Genomic DNA, 10,459 nt, shown 5'->3' on the forward strand with positions numbered 1-10,459 from the left:
CACTGCATCCGTCCCAGAAGCAAGGTTCCTGGGAAGAGTCACTTCAAGAACAATCACACCTTCCTTTGAGCCTGAGGGACTTAGTCACACACACTCTCCAAACTGTCAGGAGCCCCACAGACTGGTTTCTTCTTTCAGAGCCCAGGAAACTGCAGACCAGAGACAGGAAGGGGTTGGCCTGGGACCACACAGCACGAGATGGCTCTGTTCTCTCATGGGTCCCTGGGAAAATGAGTCTATCACGATCTCACTTCCAAAAGCAGGAGAGTGAGGACAAGCCTCCCAGGAGAGGCCTGGGGCAGTCAGCTGGGGATCTGCCCTCAAAGCCACTTTTGCCGAGAAGAGGGTCACCAGCAAAAGTGGTGGGCTTTGCTTGGCTTGCATGGTGTTTTTCGTTATTTCTTTTGTTCTGTTAACCGATTCCCAGTGTTTTAAGATGGGAAGATTTCATATGACAGGTCTGTATTCCCTACTTCTCTCGAAGCACTGGGAGAACTGCCACTCTGGGTCCAAACGCACCCTGGGCCCTGACCATACTCAGCAGGCCTGGGCGGCAGCCACCCACATTTATCAAAGCCCAAGGGCCCCCACTTGTTTTACCCATTTTTATGACTCCCTCATCTCCTGGAGGTCTCCAAATGTGACCTGTCCTAGAGGCCAGCCACCAGGCTCGGCTACCAATGCCCTTCCCTTCGTCATCTGTTTCCATCCCAATCTCACCGACCCTGAATCCTGCTTCCAGTGTCCAGGGAAGCCGGCCCTCCCTGTGCCTGCAGGTTCTGCGACGTGAGACAAGGTGCCAGGCCTAGGGTCCCAGGCAGAGGGCCCCCCAGCACTACTGAGCAGGGTGGATACACCACCGTGTCCTCTGTCTTCACCACCCCAACCTTCCAACCTGGCCCTGCTTCCCAGCCCTCCCTCTCCAGGAAGGGACTGATACTCCTCCAGCATCTACTAAGTACCTGGCACTGGGAAAGGTGTTATCTCATGTAATCCTCTCAACAACAGATGAAATCCTACTCTGTCCTTTCCCCAGGTTCAGAGAGGAATCTGAGGCTCCTCACCTTTGCCTCAGGGTCAGATGTCCCAGCTTCCCCTCCCAATCTTGTCACATGTCCCCTCCCATTCCAGAACTTGTAACTGACCCCCCTCTGCACCACTATTGAAGATCCTGGTCAACCAGTCTTGAGACCCACTCTTCCCCTGAAGGCCTGCGCCCAGCCTCTCCACACACACACACACACACCCCCCATCCCATCGCCCCCCAGTCTCTGCCTTGGAAGAATGCTCCCCACACCCCCTCCCTGATTAGCTGTTCTGTGGACCCAAGTTCTCCTCCTCCTTACTCCCCTCTGAGACCACCCATGGGCCCTTCTGAAGCACTTTGCAGCTCAACTCTCAGGAGAAACTGAGGGGACACAAAACCTAGCCAAGGAGGGGAGGCGGTTCCAAAGGGAAAGAAAACTTACAACAGAGTTCTAGCAGCCTCTGGGCCTGACTTCTCTCTCCAGACTGGGTTCTCAATGACTCCTCCTGGGACTTAACTCCCACCTCTAAAGCCCAAGGATGTGTCTGGCTGGAGCTCCCCTAGCCCCCCTCTGTACATCTCCAGGCTACACCTCCACCCACCCACCCAGAAGATGCAGTTGGGCCTGGGACAGGTGTCAGTGAAGAGCTGATCACTGGGTCCCACCCTGGGTTTTAGCTGCTCTGCACTGGTCAGGGGAGCCGTTCCAGACGGTTTGTTCCTATTTCCCCGGCACCCCAGAGCACGGGGCTGGGGACCTTGCGGTGCCCAGTGATGGCGAGAAAGATTTCAGCACCACCCCCAAGGGACCTGCAACCTGAGTCTTGGGGGTGGGGGGTGGGGAGGAGGAGGTCACCATGGATTTACCACACAGCAGGGGAGGGTCCCTAAAATGACCCTACACAATCTGTGCCCTGAGGCTGACCTCAGGCCTGGCTCTCCCGCTGCCTGGGGCACTTTTCCCTCAGCTGTGCACCTCACCACCCTCAGGTCAGGACTCTCGAGTCCCCTTCAGAGGGAGGCCTTCCAATCCTGATTTAAGATCCGCCTCTCCTTCTCTGCTTCATTTGTTTTCCTGGCACTTAACCACTACCTTATTCTATATAGTACTTATTTGACTTTTGTTTTTCTTGGTCTGCTTCCCCCACTGGAATATCAGTTGCATGAAAGCAGGGAGTTACAGATCTTTGGGGGCATCACTGCGTCACCAGTATCAAGACTGGTGTCTGGCGCACTGGAGGGATTTAACAAATATTTGCTGAATGAGTGAATGGTTGGATGGTAAAGGGACAGCCTCCACTCTCTCTGAGGACACATGAAGAGCTATCACTTATTGAGCACCTACTGTGTGCCAGGCCCTCTCTGAGACCCGATACCTGCATTCGGTCCTCACATCTATCCTCAGCAGAGATAGTGGCCTGGCAGAGCCCACTCTCTTAACCACCTCGCCCAGGCTGGTGGAGAACACAGCTCCGGGACAGGGCCCTGGCTCCCTCCATCAGACCCCTGAGCTCCTTGACTAGAGAAGCAACTCTGGGCCCCAGGTGAGAGCCACAGGGCCTCGTGGGGCTCATGTATGCCAACTCCATCATTTCACAGGCAGAGACCCAGGGAGCCTTGCTCAGGGTCACAGAGGGAATCCAAGACAGCAGCCCACCGTGGTTAAGAAGCTGCCTTCAGATGCTGACTCTGCCACTTTTTAACTATGGGACCCTAGAAAGCTCCTTAAACCCTCTGAGCCTCGTTTGTAAAATGGAGCTAATGCAGATGATCACGCGCAGAAACACCCTGGTCCAGAGAAGCCCCGAGTACGAGGAAGACGTTGATCCTATTACTGCTGTAAGGAGCGGACAGGGAGCGAATGCAGCTGCCTGTCTCGGATTCTCTCCAGCGGTGCAGGTACATCTCCAGCTTCTTTCCTTACCTCACCTCCCCCTGGAGGGTCCGCCACCAGCCCCTTCGAGGTGGGCGTGGGTTGGAGGTATGCAGTCCTAGCTGGGCCCGGTGAGCCACTGGCCTTGCCCACTCTCTGTCTATACCTGTGGTCTTGGTTCTAGGAAGCCCCTGCAAGAAGTTTCTCTGGGGTCTTCCTACTTGGGTCTCTCCCAAGACCCTCAAGGGTCAGCGGCCCACACAGGCTCCGCTCTAAGAGGTCCTCCTCAGGCATGCCAGCCTGAAAATGCTGCCTTGCTCCATTCACCTGGGCTCCTTGCCCCCAGAGCCTTCCAGGGTGCCCTCTCCCAACCTTCGGCTGCTTCCACGGCAGTGTCCCGACACCTCGGCCTGCCCTCTCCAGTCTCCACTGCTTTTCGACGCTTCTCCTGGGTGACCTCACCACATCGTCGTGACTAGTCAGGTCATTCCCGGCAGTGATTCCTCCCTCCTCTGCCATCTTCAGCTGAGAGGCAGCAGGGCGGGCTAGCAACAGGCCTGGACCAGGGCCCAGGAGGCCCGGGTTCGAGTGCCAGCTCAGCCACTGAGTTTCAGGGGGACCTTGGAGAATTCACAGACCCCAGGAGGCTGGACAAGGAGACTTCTAAGGCTCTTTCTTCAGTCTCCCTGTCTGTAAACTTAAGGCTGCACCAGATGGGGAACGGCCTACACGCTCCACATCCGGCACTCTGTGGAGAGAGACCCTGAGGTCCCACACATCTGGGCTCAGTGGAAAGGGTTCTCTTCCCACCATCACCCCCATATTCAAAACACATGCACTTCCTGTCAGCTCTGTCTCCCAACTACATGCTGAACCCAGCTGGATTACTTGGATACCACACTGGTCTGTTAATGGTGAGATCATGTCCCTCTGCTACTGAAAATACACTAATGGCCCCTTCTGTCGGCGTGAAATCCATGCTCTCTTCCAGGTCTGCTATGGTCTGGCCCCAATCTGCCTTTCAGATCTCACCTTGAACCTTTCTCCCCCTGGTCTTTCATTTTGTCACATCTCAGGGCCTTTGCACTGACCATTCCTTCTGCCTAGAATGATCTCCCCAGGTCGTCAATGGCTGCCTCCATCTCATGATTCAAACTGCAACTCAGATGTTACCTCCTCACAGGGGTCTTCCTTGACCACACAATCTGAAGTGGTCCCCTTGCCTTCCGTCCCTCTTTGCTGGATCACCCTGACTTATTGTCTTTATGGAACTTACTAGAGGCTGAAAACGTTAGCTTGTTTATTTTTAATGCCCGTGAACATAAGCTCCGAGAGAAAGAAGCCCTCCTATAGCTGCTCCGTGGGTGCTCAGCTGGTAATGGGTGCCCCATAAATACTTGTGCAATGAGCGAACTCTGCCACGAACTCTGCCACGGGTATGTGGTCCCTGGGGTGGAGGCAGGGCCTGGCGCTTCCCATCCCTGGGTCAGATGTTGCCTGACAGCCTTCCCTCAGGGACAGGCCTGTGGTTTCTCCCCACCCCCTCCCAGCCTTCTTGGCCTTCTTGTGGTGGGCTGTCGGCCCGCCCCCTCAGTTGCACACAGCCTCTCTCAGCAATCCCTGGGCTGCTGTCTTCTTAAGGGAAATCAGCTCCCAGTGGAGTTAGGAATGCCTGCCACGTGTCCAAAGGCACAGTGAACACTAACAGTAACCCAGCATCACCGAAGGATCCCATCAGCCTGCCTCCAGCCCACCCCCCCACCCCCAATGCCTCCATCCACCTCCTTCCTTCAACTCAGCCTGTCACCTGGCTGCCCCTCTGGGCTCACCTGACCTCTCTGCCCGGCACAATCTCCCTCATTCGCACTGCTGTCGATTCTCTCCAAAACTTGCTCCTTCCATCCTTTGGGAATCCAAGGAATCCCATCCCCGGGACACACAACCACTCATTAGCCGGGCTGCGGGAACTACGATGATTGCCACGGCTAATAATCCCAATTCCCACAACAACACTTCTCAACTCAGCATAGTTGCTGCGACTCATCGTCTCCTCAGCATGTCACATGTCTGTCCACAAACATTTCCTGATGCCAACTCCTTGCAGGGCCTGAGAGAGCCACACTGGACCCTGTTCGCCGAGAGGTGACAATCTGCCTGGGGAGGCTGGGTATACCCAGGAAAAAGACGGACTAACAGTGCCGGAGAGGGACTTCCCTGGCGGTCCAGTGGTTAAGACTCCGAGCTTCCACTGCAGGGGGCACGTGTTCGATCCCTGGTTGGGGAACTAAGATCCTGCATGCTGCGTGGGGAAAAAAAAAAACCAATGCTGGAGAGAACATGCCAGCAGTGAGTGCAGGAGGACAGATCCACGGGACCTGGGATCAGCGGAGGCACCAAAGTGTGGTGAGCTGCCCCCTCACCCTCCACTGGGGCATTCCATAAGATACACGACCTGGGTTTTCTTAACTTCATGTGAAATGCTACACAAATACAGCATCCAGACAAGTCCCTGAGCCCCCCTTCTGACCGGACTGCCCCCAAGCCCCTTCAGTGATTCAGGAGTTGCCGTGGGGGAGGGTGGGGGAGGGGGGACTTGAAGATGGGTGGGATTTGGAGGGTGGAGCGGAAACAGAGGATAAGGAAGCACAGTCCAAGTGAATGTTCTACGGAAGGAAGCTCAGATATTTGGGGGACACTGTGGGGAGACCAGTCCAATGGCACCGGGGATCCCTCTTCCTCTGGGGAGAAGGTTGAAAAGGAAGGTGGAAGTTGGCAGGGTCTCCAATTCCAAACAGCTAAACATGGGATTTATCCACTCGTTTTGCTCAGAGCAGCTTCGAGTTTTACGCACAGATGAGAAGAAGAGGGAGAAGTTGAACTAGCTTATTGGACAGACAGTGTGCCACGCGCTGCACTAGACACTTAGGATTGAATCTTGTTTAATTCTACAACAATCCCGTGCGTTGGAGATCGCCCCACCTGTTTCACAGCTAGAAGCCCGAGGCTGAGCGAGTTGAGGAGAATCAATGTTCATAAAGGTTATGGAAGACTCCATTTACCCTCCCAGACCCACCCTGGAGCTTCACCCTGCCTCAGGGACTGTGCCCCAATCTGCCGTTGTCTCCCTCGGTGCATGCCAACCCAGACCTGCCTGTGTGTCTGAGGCCTCCGCTGAATGAGTCTGCTCACCTGCTCTGGAAACATCCAGGGGATTCTCCTGTCCACTAAGGTAGCTATCTCCAAAGTAGATGCCTGTAGAACCCCAGAAAGTTCATGCAGTGATCCACTGGGGTGCGGGAAGGAAAGAAGTCAGAACTTGTATTCTTATTTCCTCTTAGTCTTCCAAATATTCTATTTTAATGTTTGTTTGTTTGTTTGGCTGTGCAGCACGGCATGCAGGATCTTAGTTCCCCAACCAGGGATCGAACACGTGCCCCCTGCAGTGGAAGCGTGGAGTCTTAACCACTGGACCGCCAGGGAAGTCCCTAATGTTTGTGCTGTAATACACACATTAGCACAGAGAATATATATATATATATATATATATATATATACCTAAGTTGTAACATACATACATTTAAAAACAAAAGTCATGTTCAAAAGTATTTGTACAGACTGGGTGTGCAGCCAAAGTTTGCATGAGTGTTTAGGACCCCTACAATGAGTTCTCACTTGAGAGGCACTGGTGGTAGAGACCCTGCTTCAACCAGCTGGATTCAAGTCCTCAGTTACTTCCGGGCTATGTGGCTGGGTGAGTTTACAGAACCTTCCTAAGCCTCATTTCCTCCTCTCGGAAATGGGAGCGGCAGTAGTACTCACCTCAGGTGGATTAAAAGAGGCGACGGACAAACAGTCTGTAGCCCGGAGCTTGACACCTGCGTGTCAGATGCAGTAATTGCCAATTCAGTTACGGGAAGCAGGGCCAAACCTCATCTGGGCCCTGGGGTGGGCCCTGCTCTGGCGGAGTGTGTCTGTTGTGGGAGATCCAGGACCCAGAGTGAGTCGTTAGAAATCAGTATGACCAGGGTTAAGACACAGGTCAAGACATCAACAGACACCAGTGGAGTGTGAGGAATCCCAGGAAGCCCTGATGGTTCACGCAGAAGATGACAACAAAGGGGTGTATTTGGAAAAACAGACGTGTGTCAAATCAGACACCATCTTAGGCTAAAGAGGCAGCAGTCATGGGAATGCACGCTCGAGTCAGCATGCCTGGGGTTGAACCCTGGCTCCATGTGGGCAACTTATTTAACCTCTCTGTGCCTCAGTTTCACCATCTGTAAAACAGGGACAATAATGTGTCTGTTTCATGGTATTGCTCTAAAGCACTTAGAACAAGAGGCTGGTAAATGAGGCTCTCAATAAGTATTCGTTATTTGGTTCTTAGGGGCAACAGAGGTGTGGATGTTTCAGAAAGTATCATTTCCCAGGCCCAAGGCAGGGACTTGGTTCTGGTCCTGGGACTGACTGTCACTCTAAATGACTTAAAAACTGTGAACATGCAACGGGCTACCTCCAATTTTCCGTGAATTGGAAAGTGACCTCCCCAATTCTGCTTCAGAACATCAGAGACCCCAGATACCCAATTGCTAGGGGCACCTGACACCCTCATTACTGTCCTGGAGTGACAGTCCAGGCAGAAAGAGATAGCCTCAGAGGACTGTAGACACTCACTACAAGATTTTCTTAATACTCAGGAGTTCCCACCAGGGCTCAGAGCCCTTTCTCATCCAGCGGGAGCAGGCTATAGGGGCACGTTACAGGAGAGCCAAATTAGAAACACAGAACAGGGGACTTCCCTGGTGGTGCAGTGGTTAAGAATCTGCCTGCCAATGCAGGGGACAGAGGTTCAAGCCCTGGTCTGGGAAGATCCCACATGCAGCGAAGCAACTAAGCCCATGCACCACAACTACTGAACCTGCGCTCTAGAGTCCGTGAGCCACAACTACTGAGCCCACGTGCCACCACTACTGAAGCCTGCATGCCTAGAGCCCATGCTCCGCAACAAGAGAAGCCACCGCAATGAGAAGCCTGCGCACCGCAATGAAGAGTAGCCCCCTCTCGCTGCGACTAGGGAAAGCCTGCGGGCAGCAATGAAGACCCAACGCAGCCAAAACTAAATAAATAAATCAATAAATTGTTTTAAAAAAAGAAAGAAACACAGAACAAAACCTCCCAGGTCCAGAAACAGATGGCTCAGGGGAGCGTGGATTTCCCACCCTAACTGAGGTGTGGCCACAGGTACCTGCCTGGTTCAGCTGACAGGTTCCCAGACCCCCTCTGAAGATGGCCAGGGGATCAAGAAGATGAGGAGTTCAGGGTGAGGGTATATGACTGAATGGGCCCCTAAAAGTGGAGGAGGCCCTGGCTACCTGTGGATGGACAGGCCTGGCAGTGGGTACTAAGTAGGTAGGTGGAGAGTTATTATCCCCATTGCACAGATGAGAAAATGGAGGCTCAAAGAACAGAGACTTCTGTTTTCTCTAAGCACAACTTGGCCTGGTCTAAGTGCAGCTGGTGACTCAGCCCTGATCTCTTCCTCCCCCTACCTTGAGTAGTCTCTGGTGCGGAGACCCCTGGGGAAGTTAGGAGCCCTGGAGTCCACACGTACTCTGTTACTGCTGCCTGTGTGGATTCTGAACAAATCACCTGTCCTCGGAGCCTCAGTTTCTGCTTTTTGTCCACTCCCCTCACTCTGAACTCGTTCCAGAAGCTCGTCCCAAGGAATTGAAGCCTTTGAGGGCCTGGAGGTCACCAGCCCTGCCTTAGGGGCCCTGTCTGTGCCTGGCCGACACAGAGTGGATGCTGGTTCATGGCCATCTGCCCCAGACCCAGAGACCTCTCCACTCTGGGGTTTTTCCCAAGAACCCATCCCCCTCTCCCCAGCTCTTCCCCTACTCCACTCCCTCAGCAGCTTCCGCTGGTCCAAATCCCTCCGCCAAACTCACTAACACGTGGAAACTTTTTCTGTCAGAACCATGCGGTGGGGTGGGGTGGGGGGATTTTCTACATAAATTAGCTCACTTAATCCTCACAGTACTCTGGGGAAATAGCTTTATGTAGCCATTTTCCAGATGTGGAAACTGATGCTTAGGGAGAGCAAAGATCTTTCCCAAGATCCCACTGTTGGAGGCAGAGGTCTTGGCCTGCCTGACCTGGAGCCCATGTTTTTTCTCTTACACCTCCCTGTCTCCCCCGCAAATCCTTCCTCCAAGGGTTCAAAATGGTACCCAACTATGGCCCATCCTTCAGATGCAACATCATGCAGCCATTAAAAATAATGATTACACATACACGAATGACTAATAACAACATGAGAAAATGCTTATGACACAATGTTAAGAGGAGAAAAGCAAGACACAAAAATTGTAAATACAGTATAAAATTACATTAAAATGATTGTGGATAGAAAAAAGATTGAAAGGAAATATATCAAAATATCCACAGTTGTTTTGCTTATGTGTTAGTACCATGGGTAATTTCCTTCCTATTTTTGTCCGGTTGCCAAAGAGTCAATCAGTGCACATTACTTTTACAACAAAGCAGAGATATCATGTAAAAAAATAATTTGTGGTCGAAATATTTGGAAACCTGCTGTTTCCTCTTCAGCTTCCTCTCCTTCAGATCCCTCCAAAGCCTACGTTTTCTGTACAACGTGACTATAACCGAGAGATATGGTAGGAGTTTGGGGAGCAACCAGTACCTTCACAGACCCAGGACCCGCTCCGTTCTTTGACCAGGCTCTCCTCTGCGTCCAGTGAGGAGTCTCACCACGGACCCTCCTCCCAGCCCCCAGTCGGAACTCCTGCTGACGCTTACCTGACACTCGCGTGTTGGCCTCCGAGATGGGAGATGTGCACACCTGTCTCTCCAGGTGAGGATTCAGCTAGGGCGCAGCGCGCAGGAAGGAGGTAGCCTGCCTGGGGCGGGGCTGTGACGTCACCGCTTCAGCCCCGCCCCCGGCTTCCCGGCCCCGCCCCGGCTTCCAGCCCCGCGGGGATTCGTGGTTCTCCTGCTTGCGGGGTGAGGTGATGGGGACACTTCCCCCGACACGTACGCCTCATTCGGACCGGGCCCCCGGCCGTCAGCTGTGCCTCCAAGTGCGACCCCCGGGGGTGGGCGGACTGAGAGGGGAGGTTCCACTCTTCCAGAGTGAGGGACCCCTTGAGAAACCGAGAAAGAGCTGGGATTCCCACCACCCCACATCCACCCCCCTCCCCCGCTTACACAGAACAGTTGGGTCCTCGAATTCCAGGTTCAAATCACCTGGGGTGAGGAATGATCTCCGGAGGGACAGGGGGAGCCTCTGATTCCTCGAGTGTTTTCTTCAATTCATACCCCACTCTCTGAACTTCCCTCCAACCCTATATAGGGTTGATATATCTTTTAAATCTCTCTCTCTCTCTTTCATTGAGATATAATTCACGTAACATAAAATTCACCGTTTAAAAAAGTATACAACTTGGTGGCTTTTAGTAGATTCACAGGGTTCTGCAACCATTCCCTCTATCTAACTCCCTAACATTTTGATCACCCAGAAAAAGAAACCCCATACCCAC

This window comes from Delphinus delphis, chromosome 11 (assembly GCF_949987515.2).
Source record: "Delphinus delphis chromosome 11, mDelDel1.2, whole genome shotgun sequence".
Taxonomy (NCBI): domain Eukaryota; kingdom Metazoa; phylum Chordata; class Mammalia; order Artiodactyla; family Delphinidae; genus Delphinus; species Delphinus delphis.